At 35.9% G+C, this 22,178-nt stretch overlaps 1 protein-coding gene across 1 annotated transcript in view; it reads right to left on the reverse strand.

The window, feature by feature from the left end:
* RIT2 (Ras like without CAAX 2) overlaps positions 1 to 22,178 on the reverse strand; it is a 390,011-nt gene that overhangs the window by 587 nt on the left and 367,246 nt on the right. The window lies entirely within an intron of this gene.

Here is a 22,178-nt window from a genome sequence, read left to right on the forward strand (position 1 = left end):
AAAGGAAAAGTATACTAATGAGAATTTGTTGTAAAGGGAGATTTCTAAAATTTCTTAACTTGAAGGACACATGAGAAATCAGAACCTCTAAAAGCGCAACTGAGTAATTAAAATTCTCTAAACTTCCAAAAAAACGGTCCAAAAAAGTGGTCAAAACCATGGCTTTAGCATAAAACTGCTTGGTTTCTAAGTTTCAGCTCTCCAACTTTTGAGTCTTGCAAACTTGGGTAAACTTCCTAACCTTTTGGCCTGAGTATCTCATTTGTAATCTAGGATAATGACACCTACCTCCAAGGCTTTTTGTTAGTGTGTTTGATACACCTTTACAGATAATGTTGCTGAGTACATACTGAAAACTTTATAACTTCTATTATTTATTAACTATAGTCCAGAGATTTCAGTTAAGAATAAGCCGTGAAAAAGTTGCCATGAACTTAAAAAACAATCTTCTGACAAAACAAAAGCAAAACACCACCATTATAAGTCTCTAGCTAAGCACTTTAGAGCATGGTTAGAGCTTTACGTAAGTTTCATGGCACTAAACCATGATGTGGTGCATGTTATTGCAATGGGTCCTCTAGAGATGATAACCTGAAGTCATAATTATGCCTTAACATCTCTTTAATGTTAACTACAGTGCCTGGTACTTAAGTCACCATTAGAGGAGAAAGGATGATTAATAAAAATACCTGGATTAAGATGCAAACATAAGTGATGCACAAATATTTAAACAGGGAATTATATGACACTGTAGTTGGGTGCCAATGATACTGCTCAAACTTTAGCATTACCATTAAGCTCTACTAGAGTATTCACATTGGCTTGAAGAAAGCAGGAATAATGCTGCTTTGACTCAGTATGTTCTGATGGCCTCTTTGTCCATACTGGTCTATTTATTAAAGTAACTTACACGTTTGTTTATTTGTATATTCATGTTTCCTGCCAAATTTCCATTTGTATATGGTGAACTGGAGGACTCCATCAGCCTGCACTCTGAAGTGACTGTGACTATGGGGAGTAGAGCACCCAGTTCACCAGGATGGACATATTCACCAGGCATAACTAAGGAACTTTGTTCTGTTAAGCTGCTGACATTTTGGAGTTGTTTGTAACTAGAACATAAACCACTTTTTCTTAACTGATACACCGTATTGTATTGCCAAAAAAGGGGGGTTGAGCTGGGATATAAAAACAGGTCTGATTTCAAAGCCAGGTCCTGTCTAGTCTATGAAAGATCAACCTCACTAAGGGCTTTTTATTCCTGCTGGCAAACACACCAGTCCTTTTTTGAGCTCATGTCTATCTTATAGTAACTAAAGAACGCAGCTAAAAACAACCAACTGAAGTTATTAAGATTCTGTCTTACCGGCAATTAGACAAAGTCATACATTAAGTTGTCTAATTTCTAAGGAATCACAGGTGACAATCTTACCAAATGTTTTGACACTACATACCATGTGTTGCCATTTATTTTTTAGTCTCCTACAACATTTTTCCCAACTCCGAAGCTAACGGACACATATTTTATGTGCTTTTTATAGTAACACCACATTTCTGGTACGATTTTCTAGATTAATCACCTTTCGTTAAGCCATACACACACACACACACACACACACACACAACTCCAAAATCTCTGCTGTGGTTTACAAAAGTGTTTTTGTTCTTACTGCTTATTAGCAGCTGGAGGGCAACTGTGTCAGTTTAGCTCCAGACTATGGATTGAGATCTGGTTGATCCTTTCTGTATTCTTATTCTGAGACTCAGACTCAAAGAACATATCTTATCTGGGATATGATATTCCCATGACAGAGCAGTGGGCAAGAGGTAGAGAGTATTTTATCTACATCCTAAAGGTCAAAAGACAAGAAGAAGAAACCTGAAGTCAATGAAGCAGGATGTATCCTCAGTTCACAAAGAATTATAAAGAAATAGAATTTACCAAAACCATTTATTTGAAAATGGAGCATACTATCCAGTTAAAAGAAGACAAACATTGTCAGTTAAAAAAAGACAAACATTGTCAGATAATTTAAAAAAACCAAAAACAACACTGATAGTTAGAACACCTTCCATGTAAGGATATTGAAAATAAAATCTGAATGGAAATTAATACAAAAAGATGTTATATTGATACATTATCAGACAAAGTAGATTCATCTTTTTAAGTAATAATTTTTAACTATGATGATGGTATTATACATTTGTATGTACTAAAAATCTAGCTTCATTTTATGTTGACAGAACTAAAATACAAAATCGTAATGAGATATTTTAAACTTTCTCCCTCAGCAATTGAAAGAATACATAGATAGGTCCATAAGGATGTTGAAGGTTTGAATAAAACACCACATTTGATCTAATTTACATATGTAAGATGCTGTCCCAAACAACTGATTTGTTTTCTTCAAATGAACGTAAAGCATTTATAGATATTGACTTCATGCTAAGCTATAAAGCAAGTCTCAAAACACTGCAAAGAATCAAAGGCAGAAAAACTCAAACTTCATGATCAAAGTAGCCACCTCAAGAACTTACCCCAAAAATCAGCAAATTAGACCGAAAGAAGCAAAGGAAAGTATGATAAAGACAAAAATAAATGAAATAGAAAATAATCATTAAGTGGAGAAGACTAAATCTGAAGTTGTTAAATTGATAGAGCCCAGACAAGACAAGGTTAGAGGTGGAAAAGAGTGCAAATAAATAGTATCAAGAATGACAAAGTCGACATAAGTACAGATCCTACAATCATAAAAAAAGGTAATTAAGGAATATGATATTTATGTCAAGAAATCTGACAAATTAGATGAAGGATAAATTCCTAAGACAAAATTTACCAGAATTTACTCAAGAAGAAACAGAAAATCTATATTATCCTATATTTTAGATTGTAATTAAATATGTAATTAAGACTTTTCCACAATTAAGTCTCTATAACCAGAAGTTTTGATGAATATGTGTGGCTATATGTACCAAAATATTTGTACAGAACTGTTCTTATCAGCATTATCATAGATGCAAAAAAAAAAAGTAACACAAATGTTGTAAGTGAATTTGATAATTTGTTGTATATGAATAGAATGGAATACTATACAATGCAAATGAATATTCTTATATAGAACTTAGATAAATCTTACAAACATGATAGTGTTTAGTCAAATCAGATCTATGAAACATTTCTAATAAACTAGTATATTTTACAGAAATGTGGCAAAGATAGTACAGATAGTTTTCATATACCTAACATCTAATTGCTCTTGTTATATTAATATGGTACACAATTACACTTTTAGAAAATTGAAACACAAAAACTAGTATTGAGGATCAATATGTATTTCCTTTGGGAGATGACACAAGGGGGTCTTCTGGGTGCTTTTTATTATCTTACTTGATCTATATGGTGGCTTCAGGTGGATTCACTCTGATGATTTACAAATATATACTTATAATTTGTGTGCTTCTGTATTTGGTGCATCAATGAAAAACTCAACTGTACTGTATAATAGGAAACACACCCTCTGAATTTGAAGCATCACCATTTCCTCAAGTACAGTAGTATTTCTATAGCTAAATGTCTCAACATTCATGGTAAATAGGAAATGTACAGTCTCATATCACATCAATCATGGTGTGTCACAAAATGAATTGGGTCTGGTCAGATTTTGCAAAATACGTTGAAAAATGTGTATTTTAGATTTCTGAAATCAGATAACATCATGGACTCACGTTCCTAGCAGGAAAGTTCAATACCATAAAGATTACAAATAATCTCAAAGTAATGTGTAATTTCAATAAAAAATACATTCAAATCCTGAAATCATTTGAAACATAGACTGTTCTACAGAGATAGTAAAATTCATGGGGAAGAATAAAGGCAAAAATAGGAAAGAAATATTTCAATTCTAGTAAGGAGGAGGCAGAGAAAAGAACAATGGTGTTGGACTCATTCTACTATACCTCTCTGTAAATTTATAGCAGTCCAGAGAGTGGGGTATCAGTTAAGGGCTAGACATACCAATCCAGTGCAATGGGGAAATCTAGAAACAAGATGATCAAATATATGGGAGCTTTATATACTATTGGGTAGCAGTCTAAATCAAAGTTTGGAAGTGAAGATGCATTTAGTGGTACCCTGACATTGAGTCATCATCATTTTGGGTTATTCTTGATATATGGAGATTATTTCTACCAGCACAGTAAGGTAATTTTTCTTTGGAAAGAATAGAAAAGGAAAGGGGTTTAAGTCTTTAACTAAATGTATATTTTTTTCTTACACATTTAAAAAATTTCTTTATACAAACACGTTTATTAAATGTTTCCTACTTATAAAGATGAATTACACAGCATTGGAAACATCAAAATTCAGTTAAAAGTCCAATGTGATGGTCTTAAAAATTAGAAAAATTCCATCCAAAGGTTCATATTGAAGTCACATAAGCAAATAATAGATGACATACTGCTTATTATTATAGCAGGATAAAGTGTTTTCAAATTTGTAGCTCCTCATTGCATTGGTAAATAATCATGAATTCTATTTCAAAGCATGAAATGTATATATTCTTAGATTCATTATTGGAATATTAATTCCATGTTACAACTCAGTAATTTTCACATTCATTATAATGAAAACCAAAAGGAAATTAAACTTAGTAAAATATTTGATCTCTTCTATAATTCCTGAAAAAACTCTTACTAGATCAATTACCTAAAGATTATCTAAAGTTTTTATTTTTAAAAAAAATATTAAAGTGAAAGCATACTTTAAAATTCCCATGTCTCAATAAATTTTATCTCACATCAATTTTGACGAACCACAATATGTCATCCCTACACTTGAATCCAAACCTATAAAAAGAAAATAAGTTCAAAAAACAATTTTTACAGGGGATCCCTGGGTGGCGCAGCGGTTTGGTGCCTGCCTTTGGCCCAGGGCACGATCCTGGAGACCCGGGATCGAATCCCACGTTGGGCTCCCAGTGCATGGAACCTGCTTCTCCCTCTGCCTATGTCTCTGCCTCTCTCTCTCTCTCTCTCTCTCTGTGACTATCATAAATAAATAAAAATTAAAAATTTTTTTTACAGATTCTGGGCTTTTATGCTTAGTAATTTTGGTCTATTTGAAAGCTATAAATATTTCAACAGTATCACTGGAATAAGTTTTATTCCACTAATGGTTCTAAGTGGTTCAGAACTGGAGTAACATAAGAAGTAATTGCTTCTATACTAGGCTTCAAAACCAGGATATGTAATATTCATCCAATATATTATATCTTAACTATCCAAATTTTAAGTAAAATCAAATATTTTTAAATGAAAAATATTTATCCATGCCAAATAGTAACTGCTAAGAAGCACAGTGTTAAAAGGGAGTTAATTTTTTTTTCTTTCTCAAGTGAGGAGTTTCAGGCCCAAAAATGATCAAGCAAGTGGTTCAAGGTCACATATCTAATCGAGTAAAACAATCATCAAGTTCTACTCTCTTCCATCATGTATTATTTCCAATCCTTGCTGTTTCTCATAGGATCTCTCCAGTTCCCTCTCCCTTCCACAAATATATATATATACACACACACACATATACACACACTCACTATATATATATATATATATATATATATATGTAATTGATTATTCTGATCTGAGGTTTGCTAACTTGAGATGATTCTTAAATTACAAAGAAATGATATAGGACATTTTATATTGTATTTACAGAAAAAGAAATATTTTAAATACAGAGACAGAGGAGAAAAATAAATATTGTAGAAAGATTATTTGGGGGTCAGGGAAAGAACAGATTTCAGATCTGTTCAGATTCAGATCCCATAACACCATGCCCCTCAATTGCAAGGATGGGGAGTGTGTGATTAAATATGCCACCTGCAGGCTTTAGAAAGCATTGGCAGAAAAAATGGAATAAAGAAAAATGTTTTATACAATAGAAAATTTCAATAACCCAAGGGAACCATCTTTTTAATATATGTGACCTTTTTCACCGAGGAAGATCATTGTGTAATGTGCCAGGTACTCCCTGAAATGCCATTTCCCATCTGCCTGAGGAGGCATTAAAGCACAGCCACAGCTGCATGGGGGTTGAAGAAACCCCTGGGTGTGATGGCAAACACAGCCTGTTCCAGTCCTGGCCCAGCTGCTTGTGGGAAGCGGCAAGCATGCTGGTCAATTCAAGTTCCTGTCCCAGCAATCTGCTGACTTTAAGAGCTTCATCACTCTTTATTGTAAAGGTAAAGGTACTCAGGGTAATGGGGGTCGACTAGTAAGCCACATAAGTCTTAGTAGCACAAAGGAAACTCTGACACTGCTTTTCTATATTTACTAACCTTGAGTGAGGGGAGATTGGCAGAAAGATGGGTCTGGCTCTTCCAAGAGAAGCTTTGCAAGTGTAATCTCTTTGTGGTTCAGCCTACTGGGTACTGTTAAAATATTCAGTGTATAGAACAAACTCTTCAAAATTTGTTAATATTTTTTAATATCTTCCTGTGTTTCACTTCATTCTTACCTATGAAGATATTAATTTTCATTATAGAGCCTGCATAGTCTAGGTAATAGGAATCGGTTTCTTGAAGAGTTGGGACTGAAACATTTTATTTGTTAATAAGAAGGAAAATTTGCCCAAACTTAGCTTGTTCAGTTTTCACTTCATTTAGTTGTGTACTTGATTTTGATCTGTTTTAATGAAGAGTAGCCTTGCCAGTTTCCTTGACCAGCTCCAATGAAAGTGCTTTTGATTTGTTTGCTTTTTTAGTCTGGAAGTTCTTTCTTAAAAGGATTTTTTTTTTTTTTAATTTTAGAGAGAAAGAGAGAGCCCAAGTGGGAAGGGGTAGAGGGGAAAAGAGAGAGAATCCCAAGAATCCCAAGCAGATTCCATGCTGAGTGTGGAGCCTGACACAGGGCTCAGTCTCACAGCCATGTGATCACAACATGAGCTGAAACCAAGAGTCAGACACTTAACGAATTCTGCCCCCCAGGTGCTCCTACAAGTTTTGTTTTGTTTTGTTTTTACACATAGCTTCCATCTAAAGGTAAGTGCATAGATGTCACCTTAGACTCCTTGCAGGGAACACCAAAACACAGCAATGCACTGGCAATAATTTCCCACCCTCAGCTGCAGTCACTGACATATGAGAAACTCATTCTTTTTAATTTTCATTCAAGTGTACAGTGTTATGTTAATTTCAGGTATACCATATCGTGATTCAACAGTTCCATATATTACTCAGGTCTCACCAGGTGTACTCTTAATCCCCTTCATCTATTTCACCTCTCTCTCCACCATTCACCACCTCACCTCTGGTAGCCATCAGTTGTTCCCCATAATTAAGAGTCTGTTTCTTGATTTGTCTCTTATTTTCCCTTTGTGTGTTTTGTTTCATGAATTCAACACATGAGTGACATAATATGATATTTGGCATATTTTGCTTTGCATTCTACTCTCTAGCTCCATCCATGTCATTACAAGTGGCAAATTTTCATTCTTCTTTATAGTTAAATGATATTCCATTGTATATATAAACTACAGCTTCTTTATCCATTCATCTATTGCTGGACACTTGAGCTGTTTCCATAGTTTGGTCATGGGAAATAGTGCTACAATAAATACAGGGGTGCATATATCCCTTCAAATTAGTGTTTAATTAAGTATTAGTTGTATATTTTGGGTAAATACCCAGTAGTGTGATTACTGGATTGTAGGATAGTTCTATTTTTAATTTTTTGAAGAACCTCCATACTGTTTTCCACAGTGGCTGCACCACTATGTCTTTCCATCAGCAGTGCCCAAGGGTCCTTTTTCTCTACATCCTCACCAAAATTAGTTGTTTCTTGGGTTTTTTATTTTAGCCATTCTGACAGGTGTGAGGTGATATCTCATTGTAGTTATGATATTCATTTCCCTGGTGATGAGTGATGTTGAGCATCTTTTCATGTGTCTGTTGACCATCTAGATGTTTTCTTTGGAGAAATGTCTATGTCTTCTGACCATTTTTAACCGGATTGTTTTTTTGGGGGGAGTTGAGTTGTATCGGTTTTTCATATATCTTAGATATTAACCCTTTATCAGATATTGCATTTATAAATATTGTTTCATTCAGTAGGCTTTTAGTTTTATTGGCTGTTTCCTTCACTATGCAGAGGCTTTATAATATAGACACAATAGTTTATTGTTGTTTTTATTTCTCATGCCTCAGGAGACCCATCTAGAAAAATGTTGCTGCACCCAATGTCAGAGAAATTACTGCTTGTGTTCTCCTCTAGGATTTTTATGGTTTCAGGTCTCAGATTTAGGCCTTTAATTTATTTTTAGTTTATTTTTGTATATGGTTCAAGAAAGTGTATGTTGCTGTATGTATGGTTTTCCCCAATACCATTTATTGAAGAGACTTTCTTTTTTCCATTGTGTAGTCTCGCCTTCTTTGTCAAAGATTGATTGACCATATAATGGTATGTTTATTTCTAGGCTTTCTATTCTGTTCCATTGATCTATATGTCTATTCTTGTGCTACTATTATACTGTTTTGATTACCATAGCTTTGTAATATAACTAGAAAATTGGAATTGTGATACCTCCAGTTATATTCTTTTTTTTTCAAGATTGCTTTGCCAGTTCGGGTCTTTTGTGGTTCTATACAAATTTTAGGATTGTTCTTGTTCTGTGAAAAATGCTGTTACTATTTTGATAAGGATTGCATTGAAGGTTTAGGTTGCTTTGGGCAGCATAGTCATTTTAATAATATTTGTTTTTCCAATCCATGAGCATGGAATGTCCCTCCATTTCTTTGTGTTGTCTTCAATTTCTTTCATCGATGTTTTATAGTTTCAGAGTACAGGTCTTTCACCTCCTTGGTAAGTTTATTTCTAAAGTACTTTATTATTTTTGGTTCAATTGTAAATGTGATTGCTTTCTTTTCTCTTTCTGTTGTTTCATTATTGGTATACATACGTATATATGATTTCTGTACACTGATTTTGTATCTTACAACTACATTTAATTCATTTATCAGTTCTGGGAGATTTTGAGTGAGTCTTTCAGGTTTTCGATATACAGTATCATATCATCTGCATAAAGTGGAAGTTTTACTTCTTCCTTACCAATTTGGATATATTTATTTCTTTTCGTTGTTTAATTGCTGTTAGGACTTCCAGTACGATGTTGAATAAAAGTGATGAGAACGGACACCCTTGTCTCTTTTCTGACCTTAGGGGAAAAGCTCTGTTTTTCACCATTGAGTATGATGTAGCTGTGGGATTTTCATGTATGGCCTTTATTGTGTTGAGGTATGTTCCCCCTAAACCTACATTTTTTTAAATCCTAACTGTTGTACTTTGTTGGATGCTTTTTCTGCTTCTATTTTAATCATAGGGTTTTTTCCTTTCTCTTATTGATGTATCATGTTGATTAATATGCAAATATTGAACCACCCTTGTATCCCACTAGATCATGATGAAAGATTTTTTGATGTATTTTTGGATTCAGTTTGCTAGTATTTTTTGAGTATTTCTGCATATATGTTCATCATAGTTTGATGTAGTTCTCTTTCTTGGTGGTACTTTTTTCTGGTTTTGGTATCAGGGTAATGCTGGCCTCATAGAATAGATTTGGAGGTTTTCCTTCTGGTTTTGGAATAGTTTATTTACAAGAGACACAAAGAGAGAGGCAGAGACATATGCAGAGGGAGAAGTAGGCTCTCTACAAGGAGCCTGATGAGGGACTCAATCCCAAGACTCCAGATCACGCCCTGAGTCAAAGGCAGACATCCAACCACTGAGCCACCTAGGTGCCCCAAAAAGAATAGGTATGTTTGGTAAGAATTCTTGAAATGTTTGGGTAAGAATTCTCCTGTGAAGCCATCTGGTCCTGGACTTTTGTTTTTTGGGAATTTTTTGACTACCATTGCTGGTAATCAGTCTGTTCAAATTTTCTACTTCCTGCTTCAGTTTTGGTATATTATATGTTTCTAGGAATTTAATCCATTTCTTCTAGGCTGTTCAGTTTGTTGCCATATAATTTTTCATAATATTCTCTTACAATTGTATTTCTCCAGTGTTGGTTGCTTTCTCCTCTTTCATTTGTGGTTTTGTTTGAGTTCTCTCTGTGAGTCTGGCTAGAGGTTTACCAATTTTATTGATCTTTTCCAAGAACCAGCTCCTGGTTTCATTGTTTTGATTTTTCTCTATCATTTATTTCTACTGTAATCTTTATTATGTCATTGCTTCTGCTAGTTTTAGGTTTTGTTGGTCAATTTCTAGTGCCTTTAGGTATAAAGTGAGATTTTTCTGCTTCTTGAGGTGGCCAGTATTGCTATAAACTTTCTTCTTAGAACCACTTTTGCTGTATCATTTTCATTTGTCTCCATGTATTTGTTGATATCCAATTCTGATTTACAGGTTGACTCATTCATTGTTTAGTAGCATGTTTTTAACCTCTATGCTCTATGTATTGTGTTCTTTCTAGATTTTTTCTTCTGGTGGATTTCTAGGATCATAGTGTTGTGATCAGAGAGGATGCATGGTATGGCTTTGATCTTTTTTAAGTCACTGAGAATGGTTTTTCAGCCTAATATGTAATCTGTTCTGGAGAATGTTTTCTGTGCACTTGAAAAAAAGGTGTACCCTGCTGTTTTAGGATGGGATGTTTTGAATAAGTTTAAGTCCATCTGGTCCCATGTGTCATCGAAAGCCACTCTTTCCTTGTTGATTTCTTGTTTGGATGATCTGCTCATCAATATAAGTGGGGTATTAAAGTCCCCTACCATTGTTGTATTGCTATCAATTAGTTTCTTCCTTTTTTTTCAATTAGTTTATGTTCTTTATGTTTCTTTATGTTTTCAATTAGCAAATACTTTATGCGTAAAGTATTTGGATGCTTACCTTTTGAGTGCATATTTATAATTGTTATATCTTCTTGCTGGATTGTTCCCTTTATGCTTACACCGTGCCCTTCTTTGTCTCTTGTTATAGTCTATTTTGTCCCATATAAACATTTTTACCCCAGCTTTCTTTTGACATCTATTTGCATGGTAGATGTTTCTCCATCCCCTCACTTTCACTATGCAGGTGTCTTTAGCTCTGAAGTGAGTCTCTTGTAGACAGTGTATAGATGGATTTTTTTTAAATCCATTCTGTCACTTTGAATGTAATGGATTAAATACTCCAATCAAAAGGCATAAGGTGATTATTTTTCTCTTTTCTCTCTCTCTCTCTTTTTTTTTTTTTTTTAGTTACATTAGTTTCAGGTGTACAACTCAAGTCAATTGTTGTGTATGTATTGCCATTTTGGTACTTGTTTCGTGGCTGTTTGTATAGTTCTCCTTTGACCCTTGCTCTCTTTCATGGTTTGCTGGCTTTCTTTAGTGATATACTTGGATTCCTTTCTCTTAATTTTTTGCATATCTATTACGGGTTTTTGATTTGTGGTTATCATTAGGTTTATTAACATCTTTTGCATATATCAGTCTGTATTAAGCTAATCGTTGCTTAAGTTTCAACCCATTCTTTACTTTTCTCCTTTCTCATTTTTTTAGGCATATGTTATATTTTATGTCCTTTTATTTTGTGAATCCCTTGAGTGATTTTTACAGATACACTTATTTTTACTGCTTTTGTGTTCTCCACTTTTTTTATTCCTATTCATGGTCTTTCCTTTCCGCTCAAATAGTCCCTTTTAACATTGCTGGTTTAGTGATCATGAACTCCTGTATGTATCTTTCATTTGTCTAGGAAACTATCTCTCCTTCCATTCTGAATGATAGCCTTACTGGATAGAGTATTCTTGGTTGCAGATTTTTTTCCAGTCATCACTTTGAATATATAATGCTACTTTCTTCTGTCCTACAAAGTTTCTGCTGAAAAATCAGCTGATAGCCTTATGGGATTTCCCTTGTATGTAACGGTCTTCTTTTGCAGCTTTTAAAATCCTCTTTATCAATATTTCCTGCCAGTTTGTTACTATGTGTCTTGGTGTGGACCCCCTTGGACTGATTTTTGGGGGGATTTTCTGTGCCTCCTGGATCTGGATATCTGTTTCCTTCCCCTGCCCTGCCCCAGTAGGAAACTTTTCAGCTATTATTTCTTCTTATAAATTTCCTGCCACCTTTTCTCCTTCTCCTTCTGTGATCCCTATAATATAAATAAATGTTGTTATGCTTGATAGAGTCACTGAGTTCCCTAAGTCTGTTCTCATCTGGCATATTTTTTTTCCTCTCACCTGTTCAACTTGATTACTTTCCTTTACTCTGTCTTCCAGGTTGCTGATTTGCTCCTCTGCTACCTCTCGCCTGCTCTTTATTCCATGTAGTGAATTTTAAATTTAATTTATTGTGTTATCTCTGATTGGTTCTTATCTCTTTGTTAAGTATCTCACTGATGTCCTCCACTCTTTTCTCAAGTCCAATGAGGATCTTTATGATCATTACTTTCAATTTTTTATCAGGCATACTACTTACCTTTTTATTTAGCTCTCTTGCTATGGTTTTGTTCTCTATCTCCTCATTTTGTCTAACTCTCTCTATGTTAGGAAAGTGCTCTTGAAAATAATGGCCTTATGAAAAAGTCCACTAGTTCCCTACAATGCAATGTTCCTGTTCACCAGAACATGGTGCTTCAGGAGGTGTCTCCTCTGTGTGTTGAATGTGTCCTGCTGTTGTGGGCAGTGTTTACTAAAACTCTGAGCCCCACCCTGGTGTAGGGCCAAGGTGTGTATAGCTCTGTTTGCAAAATGAGACCTGCAGTCACCACTGGGACTGGGTCTGGCCTGGGCAGATCTGCAAAGCAAGCAAAATGGGTAGGGTGCACAGTTGTAACAACATGGTACACGTGGGCTATCTTAGGTCCTGCCACTGCTGGGACCCAAGCTACACAAAATGTGCAAGTGGGAAGTCATGGTTTGTGCCAGTCTTCTGAGGGAAGGGAACCCTAGCTCACAGACTGAGGCAAATGTGACTAGGGAAGGTAGATCTGCTGAAATGGGAGAGGCAGGGATTGGTAATGAATGTCAGCACAGTGCTCATTCCTACAGAAGTCCTTCAGCAATCCCTGCCTCTCTAGAACATGCTCCAACCTGCCCTGAGACATACTTCCTCACATGCCATCTGTAATATCCTGGCCTTTGAGTATTGCACATTTCCTCTGCCTGGAGTGTGCCCCTCCAGTACTTCTTATGGCTGATTTCTTCTCATCAGTCATGTCCCAGCTTAAATATCATCTTCACTGAGACACCTTGCCTAACTCTTCTCTAGAAAATATTTTGCCCATTGCCAGTGATTTGTTCCATTGTTCTGCCTTATTTCTTCCTTAGCACTTAATTACTCTCTAAAATCATTTTACTAATTTATTCCTATGTTTATATTCTGTCTCCCTTCAGTACAGTGAAGCTTTGTTACAGCAGAAATTTGTCAGTCTTGTTCACTGCTGTACCTAGAGCCATCACAGTGGCCAACACTTAAAATGACACTACTGGATGCCTTGGCCATAGAATACAGTATTGGGATTATGATAAATAAGGGAGCTAGTTGTCAGGGCAATAGGAAAATTATAGTGATTTGGAATTTCCTTTTTAATCAGTGCCACGACAGCACTATGGTGACATTTATAAGTAGCGCCCAGACCCTTATTAGTGGTTCTTGGCTCCCTCAGGGAAGACAGATATCCTTGTAGGAGACCTAAATGACAAGTAGGGAGTGTGTGTGTGTGGGGGGAACCGGAAGTAGTCTCAGATGGAAGGACTAACAATGGCCTAAGGCAGAGGTGATAATGGTGCTTTTGTGGGATCATCAGCTGTTAATGTGGTGTAGAGGGAAGCATGAAGGAGGAAAGAGAGAATGAACAGCAGCACTATCAGAAGGAATGAGTGAGCTTAAGTGCCCAATTTATGTAGATTCATATGAAATTTGTTAGATTCATATGAAATTCTTATGAAATCCATCAATTAAGTGATTTTTTTTTAAAAGGCCTATTTCTTGGGTGCCTACTCTGTGCAAAGAAATGTAAAAGGTTTTCTCTCTCCTGTTGAAGAGACATTGATTGAATGAAGAGAAAAGCAGGACATAATAAATGGTATAGTCAGTCCTTCTGAGGCACAGGATGGTAATGGCTCTAGGGTAAAGAGTTTAGACTGCTTTGTATAAGAGACATTTGAAATCTCCAAGGCCTTGTGCTTTTCATCCAAGAAGCCCTGGTATGCTGGGGGGTGGGGGGATGGGGATAAGGTTGCCATGGCAGCCAGTAGTTGCTATGAAGGGAAAAAAGAGAAGATTAATGCTAAATATTTTGCTAACAGCAATATCTAGCTGCGGCTTTGAATTTTTCTCCTAAGGACTACTTTTAAAATATCTTGTTAAAATTATAAATCAATAAAGTTAGGCAGTATATGAAATATATATGTCAGTGTGTATATATATATATATATATATATATATATATATATACACACACACACACACATACACACACACACACACACACACACACATGTATGTCCATGCCTTAGGATATCTTCATATATTTGGACTAATAAATAAATGTGTGTATTTGATGTATATTAAAGAATGGTTTTCCCACACTTTATGAATAAAGAGTAAAATTTTGGCCACTTGGAGAACTTAAGTATAAAAAACATATTCTAACAGTTAATTTATTACATTAATAAATTCATATTAGATAAAAATAGAGGGAACTTATGATTATATTTGTAACACATATAACAATTATAATTAAGCAATAAATTGTATAGCTGTGTGATATCTGGATCCCCTACAGAATATAAGACCATGAGGGCATGGAACATTGCTTTCTCAGCAACACCTCACTATTTTGCACATGAACCAAGCTCAGTAACCATCTTTTGTATCTCTTCCTTGAATGGGTGGTGAATAAAGGAAAAGAAAGGAAACCAAGGAGGAAGCAACCAACGACTACAGCAAAAACTCTCCATATATTAACTAGAGAGCTCAAAAGCCCAAATCCCATTTGAACTGCCAAAGGTTTTGAGTCCCACAAAAGCACTATTATTTATATTCTCTCCATATAAAGACATGTGCACTGCAAAATCTCTAAGCAGAGAAAAAAAGAAAAGGCTGGGGCATGATGCTTTCTTGAGTGGAGTCTAGGGAACACAGTGGTGGATGATTGATGTGATCCAAGGGAAAGCCAGAGGTATCAGGATTCTTCCAAGTTTATGGTCAACATATGTATCTTTTTGCATTATATTCAGAAAAGGTATGCTTTGCAGAGAAGAATGAACCTGAACAAAGTAAGTTTGATACAAGTTCTAACTCTGGGATCTGCAGAATATAAAACTGAACCAATGTTCCAGGGAGCTGGGCATTTTTTTGAAAAATTTATAAGCCTGTACTTATTGGCACTACTATAAATTTAGTTTTCAATTTTAGCAGAGCCATCAGTGCCCTTGTCAATCATTTTACTTATTATTAGCTAGTACACTTTCCTATTCTCATTTAGTTCTTCAAAATCTTCACTTCTCATTTTCAGCAGATGATCTTGCCCTCTTACTTCAACTCAATGAGAAAATAAAAGCATCCAAAAATAATAAGTAAAACATTCCAAACTAGCACCTAGAAGCTCACCTGTGTCATTAGCTACCTTATCTTACTCTCTGTGTCTCAAATGAAGATAGGTTACTGATTCTGTCAAGTCTAATACCTCCATCTGGACTCTGTCCTCTTCAGTATCTGTTTAAATCTGCCAGCATGAGTTGTACCCCTTCTGTTTTATATTTTAAGCTTTTTTAATAGCCCCTGTTTTTCCCAGAAAAAATAATCAAGTCACCTTTTTTAAGAGCCCAATTCTAATTACTTTCTTTTAACTGTAGATTCTTCAGGAAAGCACTTGTACAAGGTTAAAAAGGGGGAAGAATTGGACTGAGGCATGAAAATGTTTGGAAGAAGGATGCACAGTCTTAAAATAAGGTACTGTACTGCATGGGAGAGGATATTTACAAATGACATATTCAGTAAGGGGCTAATATTCAAAATACATGAATAACTTATATAACTCAACATCCAGAAAACAAATAATCTGATTAAAAAATGGGTGGAGGACCTGAATAGAAATTTCTCCAAAGAAGACATACCACTGGCCAACAGACACATGAAAAGATGCACATCACTACTCATCAGGCAAATGCAAACCAAAACCACAATGACACCAGTGCATACCTGTCAGAATAGCTAGTATCAAAAAGACAAAAATGACAGGTGTTGGTGAAGATGTGGAGCAAAAGGAGCCTCACATGCACTGTTGGTGGGAATGTAAATTTATATGGCCACTGTGGAACATAGTATGGAGGTTCCTTTAAAAATGAACAATATAAATACTATATGATCCAGTAATTTTACTCCTGGTATTTACCCAAAGAAAACAAAAACATGAATTTGAAAAGACATATGCACCCCTAGGCTTACTGCAGTGTTATTTAACAATAGTCAAGATATGGAAGCAACCTAAGTGTCCACTGATAGGTGAATGGATACTCAGTCATTAAAAAGAATGAATGAAATCTTGCCATTTGCAACACCATGGATGGACCTAGAAGGTATTATGCTAAGTGAAGTAAGTCTGACAGAGAAAGACAAATACCATTTGATTTTACTTACATGTGGAATGAAGAAAGAGAGAAGAAAGAAAGAAAGAGAAGGAAAGAAAAGAAAGAGAAAAAGAGAGCAAAAGGAAGAAAGAAAGAGAAAAAGAAAGAAAGAAAGAAAGAAAGAAAGAAAGAAAGAAAGAAAGAAAGAAAAGAAAAGAAAAGAAAGAAAAAGAGAAACAGACCCATAAATACAGAAAACAAACTAGCAGCTGCTAGAGGGGAGAGGGTTGGATAGGCAAAATGGGTAAAGGGAAGTAAAAAGTACAGGTTTCCAGTTATGGGATGAATAAGTCATGGGGATGAAAGGTACAGAATAGGGAATAAAATCAATGGTATTATACTGGCATTGCATGGTGACAGATGGTAGCTACACTTTGTGGTGAACATAGCATAACATATCAAATTATTGAATCACTATTATGTACACCTGGAACTAATGTCACATTGTGTTTCAACTATACTTGAGTTAAAAAAAGATGTCGGAGGTTTACGTGCTGATTTAATCACTTCTGATTTGCACATCAATGTTCACAATCTGGATTCAGCTTCCCCCCTCACCCATTCCCCTAAAATGATTTCAAAGGTATAAATATGACCCTTGCTGGCAAACCCAGTAGGTAATTCCAGTGATCTTTCAGCATCTGCATTTTTTGACAAATTGACTACTTTCTTCTTTAAACTTCTCATTTGACTTGGTGATCTCCTTTCCTGATTTTTCTAACCTCTTTATGATTATTTTTTCTGAATATCTGAATATTTTCAGTGTCTTAAATACTCTTCACTCACTCTTCCCATAATTTACTTTGCTTCTATTCTTATTTGGCATTTGTTCCTTATATATTTTTATTCAAGTCCATTGCTTTAGTCATCATTAGAGTGTTCATGAGCCCCTATTGATGTTTTCAAAGCTCATCTTTCAGGTTAAGTCCAGAATCACATGTACAAGTCTCTGCTGGAGAATTTTTCTGAAATGTCATATAAGCATTTCAAATTTGTGATCAAATTAATTATTTTTCCTTGCCACATGTTCCATCTTGGCTAATGGCACCAATGTTCTCAGTAGTCTAGGCAAGATCTTTAAAATCCCTCCAGATTCCTATCTCCCATATCCTTAAATCTAGCTGATAATCAAACCATTTCATTTCCATCTCTTGATTATTGTATACTGACATCTTCCTTCTCCATTTTCATAGCCAGTGCCTTAGTTTGGGGCTCTTGTAAATTTATCCTCAAAATGATCTTTCTACCTTCAGACTTAACCTCCTCAAATCTATCCTTCATACTCTAACCAGAGAGAAATGTCCATAACATAAAAGCAAGTATTTAGCTCTCCAAGTTGTTTTTGTGATTCTCCCTTCATCAGTAACAGAGTGGGTAGCACATGATAAGTGCTCAAAAAAAAAAAACAACAACAAAAAACAGTGGTTTATTCCTGCAGCAATTAGTACTAGATGAAGTCAGGCTTAGCTCTTATTTGGATAAATAACCCTGCCTCTCAAACCCCAATTTCCTTCTCAAAATAAAAAGGATAATACCATCTCCTTCAGAAGGTTGCTATACAGATTATAAGTTATGTAGTAATATGATCCATAGCCTTCTAGCACACGGAGTGTATTTAATAAATAGTTACTTTCTCATAATACTAATAGAGCACTCTGGACTCTTAGAAGAATCAAGGGCATCAGTTGAGCTACCAGAATTAAAGAGATATGGAATATGCTCAAAATAAAAGAATTCAGGATTGCAATGGACTTTAGAGTCATCCTTCAGCCACCAAGTCATTGTATGTCATTCTACAACAACTCTATCAATTATTATTTTTTGTAGGTTTATACAGATGGCACATTCCTCTGTAAAATGACCCCTCTTTTTATCAAAAGGTTCTCATATTTAGTCAAAAGAGAATTTGAATTATAGAGCTGAAATTGCCCCTAAATAGTTTGAGAATTCCTTAATTTTTGAGATAATTTTTGAGTTCTTCTATGCTGGGGTTGGCACTAACACCCAAGACTCTTTTTACCACCACAGATGCATCACTATCTACAACACAAAGACTCTAGCCTGAAGAAATGGTGCATGTGACAAGTAGAGCCCACGGGGTATAAAAGTCCAGAGAAGAAACTTCCTGAAGCAAGCAGGCTTGCATGGAGTGAGGAAGACAGAGACTAGGGCCTTTTCCCTATTTAGTCAGCAGCTGAGGACTCTTGAAGTCTGGATCTGGGGCTTTCACTTTACAAAATTTAAATTTTTATTTTTAAAATGCATATTCTATACATTTTTAATAATAGAACACGTATCTGCTAGTTCCACCACTTTAGATCTGGAAGATATATGTAGATTCAAGCAGCTGCACAGATGACAGCTTTAACTGTTACAAGAAACCCCTCTGTGGCCTTAGCAACACCTTTCATTTGTTGCTTCTCAAGCCCAGTTGCCCAGTCCCTCCCCAGGTGGACAAAAGGACCTGCCCCTAGATGGCTGTGCATACAGCATGCCAGAGAAAGGAAGGTAACCTTGACAAGTCTGTTAGGAAGCAGCGGCCTGAAACTGCATCTCCAAGTCAGTGACACCTGTTTTCTCTTCCAGATTCTGGTCATGTCAGAGCATAGAGCAAACAACACTATCACAGCAATGACTTGTCAGCTCACTGACATTATCTGTGCTCTATCTTCCGCAGAAGCAGCTAAGAACATAGTCTACGTTAGTCAAAACAGCAGTTCTTTCTAAGATACAGGGAGAAAAGTATTCTACTTAAGAGGATGGTTTGTGAAACCAAATGGCCTGAGTTCTAATCACATCTCTTCTGCTTACTAATCAAGTGACCATAATTGAGTTACTTATCCTTTCTAAAACTCAGTGTCCTAATCTTAAAATGGGGCTAATAAGAGACGGAAAGGAGATAACAGTATACCTTATACTAATTACATAGTAAATGTACTATAATTTGGACTTTTTTATAAAAGATTTTATTTATTTATTCATGAAGAGACACACACACACACACAGAGAGAGAGAGAGAGAGAGAGAGAGGCAGAGACACAGGCAGGTGAAGCAGGCTCCATGCAGGGAGCCTGACGTAGGACTCGATCCCAGGTCTCCAGGATCAGGCCCGGGGCCGAAGGCGGCACTAAGCCACTGAGCCACCCGGGCTGCCCTGGATTGTTTGTTCATTCATTTAATACATAGAACTGGCTTGTCTCCAGTCAGAAATTATGTAATGCTGATGAATGAGAAGATTCTTATCTTTACACCACCTATCAGAGTGGGGGAGGGGGCCTTTTACTGTCAAAGTTACTCTGATACACTTGACTCCATTGCCATGTCTATCCTTAGAATGGTTGAATTCTCCTTTGGCTATATTTTATTGAATGTGGCATAAAAGCATTTTGCTCAAACCACAAGTCTCCCCCTCACCCCAAGCCACCAGTTATGCTGTTTTATCAGTTAGGGGATGGGGTTACTCTCCTCAATCTACTAAAAACCATGATTACTACACTTCACTTCTTCAGTTGTTTTCCTCACCTTTCTCCTTCATAGCCTCTGAAATTTCTTGTTTTCTTCCATTTTCCTATCTTCTATCTCTATCTTTTCTTCTCATCCTTCCTTTCTTCAGATCTTCACCATACAACATTCTACTAATCCTGCAGGTTTTTTAAAGTAATTACCAGACTCTGTTCCATGAATTGTTTGCTGATCCCCAGGCCTTCTCCCCATTTTTAAGTCCCCAAGCATTTGGTTTTTGTCACTCAGTTTTTCATTACAATTAATGTTTTTCTTCTTCTGTACCAAGGCTAAGTTTCATAGGCACACAGTGTTCCTTTCAACTCTGTGTCTTCTACATTTGGGATCATCATCAAATTGGCTTCAAAACTGCTCCTCTCCTCTCCCATTAATACAGTGTTTGCCATAGGGATTCACTTTTTCTTTATCTCCCCTTTTATAGTATGTGACTATCAACACAACCTAAATTTTGCTCTTGTGGTCAGATCTTGGTCTTTCACAGTGACATCTAATTCAGCAAAATTCCCAATTCCCTTAATCAGTTGTGAATTGTTTAAGTGCAAGCCATGCTGAGTAGAGAGGTAGACCATGGAATCATGGAATCATAGACATTAGAGACAATTAATGTTGTAAGGAAGTCAGACATCATTGCTTTTAAAGCATTCCTATGAGATGGGGCATAGAGACCTTTTTACAGACCTTTCCAATGATGAGTCTATTCACATATCACAGAATTCCAGGCTATGATGTGTATCTCTCACTGGCTAAAATTCAGTAATTTTAAGAAGAAAATGTTCTCCCTAGATTTTCTATCTATTGTCCTAATTATAGCCTTGGAAGGACATTCCAAATATTATTCTCCTACACATAGCCTTTTCTTCCATATGACAACTCTTTTAATACTGGAAAACATAAGTGATGTCTTCCGCTCATAGCTTTACTACTGATTACATTCAGAAGATGGTGCTGTCTCATTTTCAGAAGATAGTCTTCATCTTCTGGAATCTTAAACAACAAAAATACTCAGAAGAAAAATGAGCAGATTCTTCCATTTTGCTTTGTTCTTACAGAGTAATGTGTGACCCAAAAAAGTGTCTATGAAACAGATAAATAGCAGCAACAACAATGAAACTTTGGTTGTAAGATTATTACTTTTCTAACCACAGAGGATGCCTAACTGCTTAGCCATATTAGACATTAGTTTTTTTAAAACCATATTTGTTACTTCCTCTGCTAGGATAAGGGGAGATAGTTGGGCCTCTACATTTTTATTTCTTTGATAAACAAGAAAAAATATAATAGGGTGAAATATACCTTTGCAATGACATTATCAGTACTGTCTGCTTCCTAGGAAGTAGCCTCCTTTGATGACTCATTCAAAAATACATGCATCTTCCCTATTATCTAGCCTCTTATGGATAGTTGCAATTCATTAATCCATCTCAAAGTAACCAACACACTGCATTTGTATACTATACAGTCTCAGTACGTATATACTACACTAGAATAGTAAGGTGACCATTAGCAAGAAGAGTCCCATAATATATCTGCTTTTTGTGTGTCTAACATGGGCAACCATAAATTGACAGAGAAAGAGGAAGGTGATCCAGATCAAATAATGCTCTAGGGAAGAGGAAACCAATGGAATTTAGAAATGACATCTACACATGAGTTTCATTCTATGGAGGTGAGCTATGTTCGTGCTCTGCAAGGACACCAGTGTCCTTATCTATAAAATCAAGGGAAATGATGTCCTAAGGTTACTTCCACCCCTGAGTTTCTCAAAACTCATTATTTTTTTCCCTTTCTCTCACCATGGCTGCCTACTCTCTTTTTTTGAATCAGACTTTTTTTTATGTCCCATTCCTAAGAGTATTGCCAGTGCTCACCCAGTTGCTAACCACTCCCCATCCTCTGTACCCTACCCATTTAAAAGTCCTTGCATTTTCCCAAATGCATCATTCCCTCTGCCTAGATACATTTGCAAGGAATGTACCACATCTGTTAATTAACCTCTGCTGTCCTTGAAGTAAAACATTAGCTACACTCTCCACCTAGTATATCT

This window comes from Vulpes lagopus, chromosome 1 (genome assembly GCF_018345385.1).
Source record: "Vulpes lagopus strain Blue_001 chromosome 1, ASM1834538v1, whole genome shotgun sequence".
In the NCBI taxonomy this organism is placed as follows: Eukaryota; Metazoa; Chordata; class Mammalia; order Carnivora; family Canidae; genus Vulpes; species Vulpes lagopus.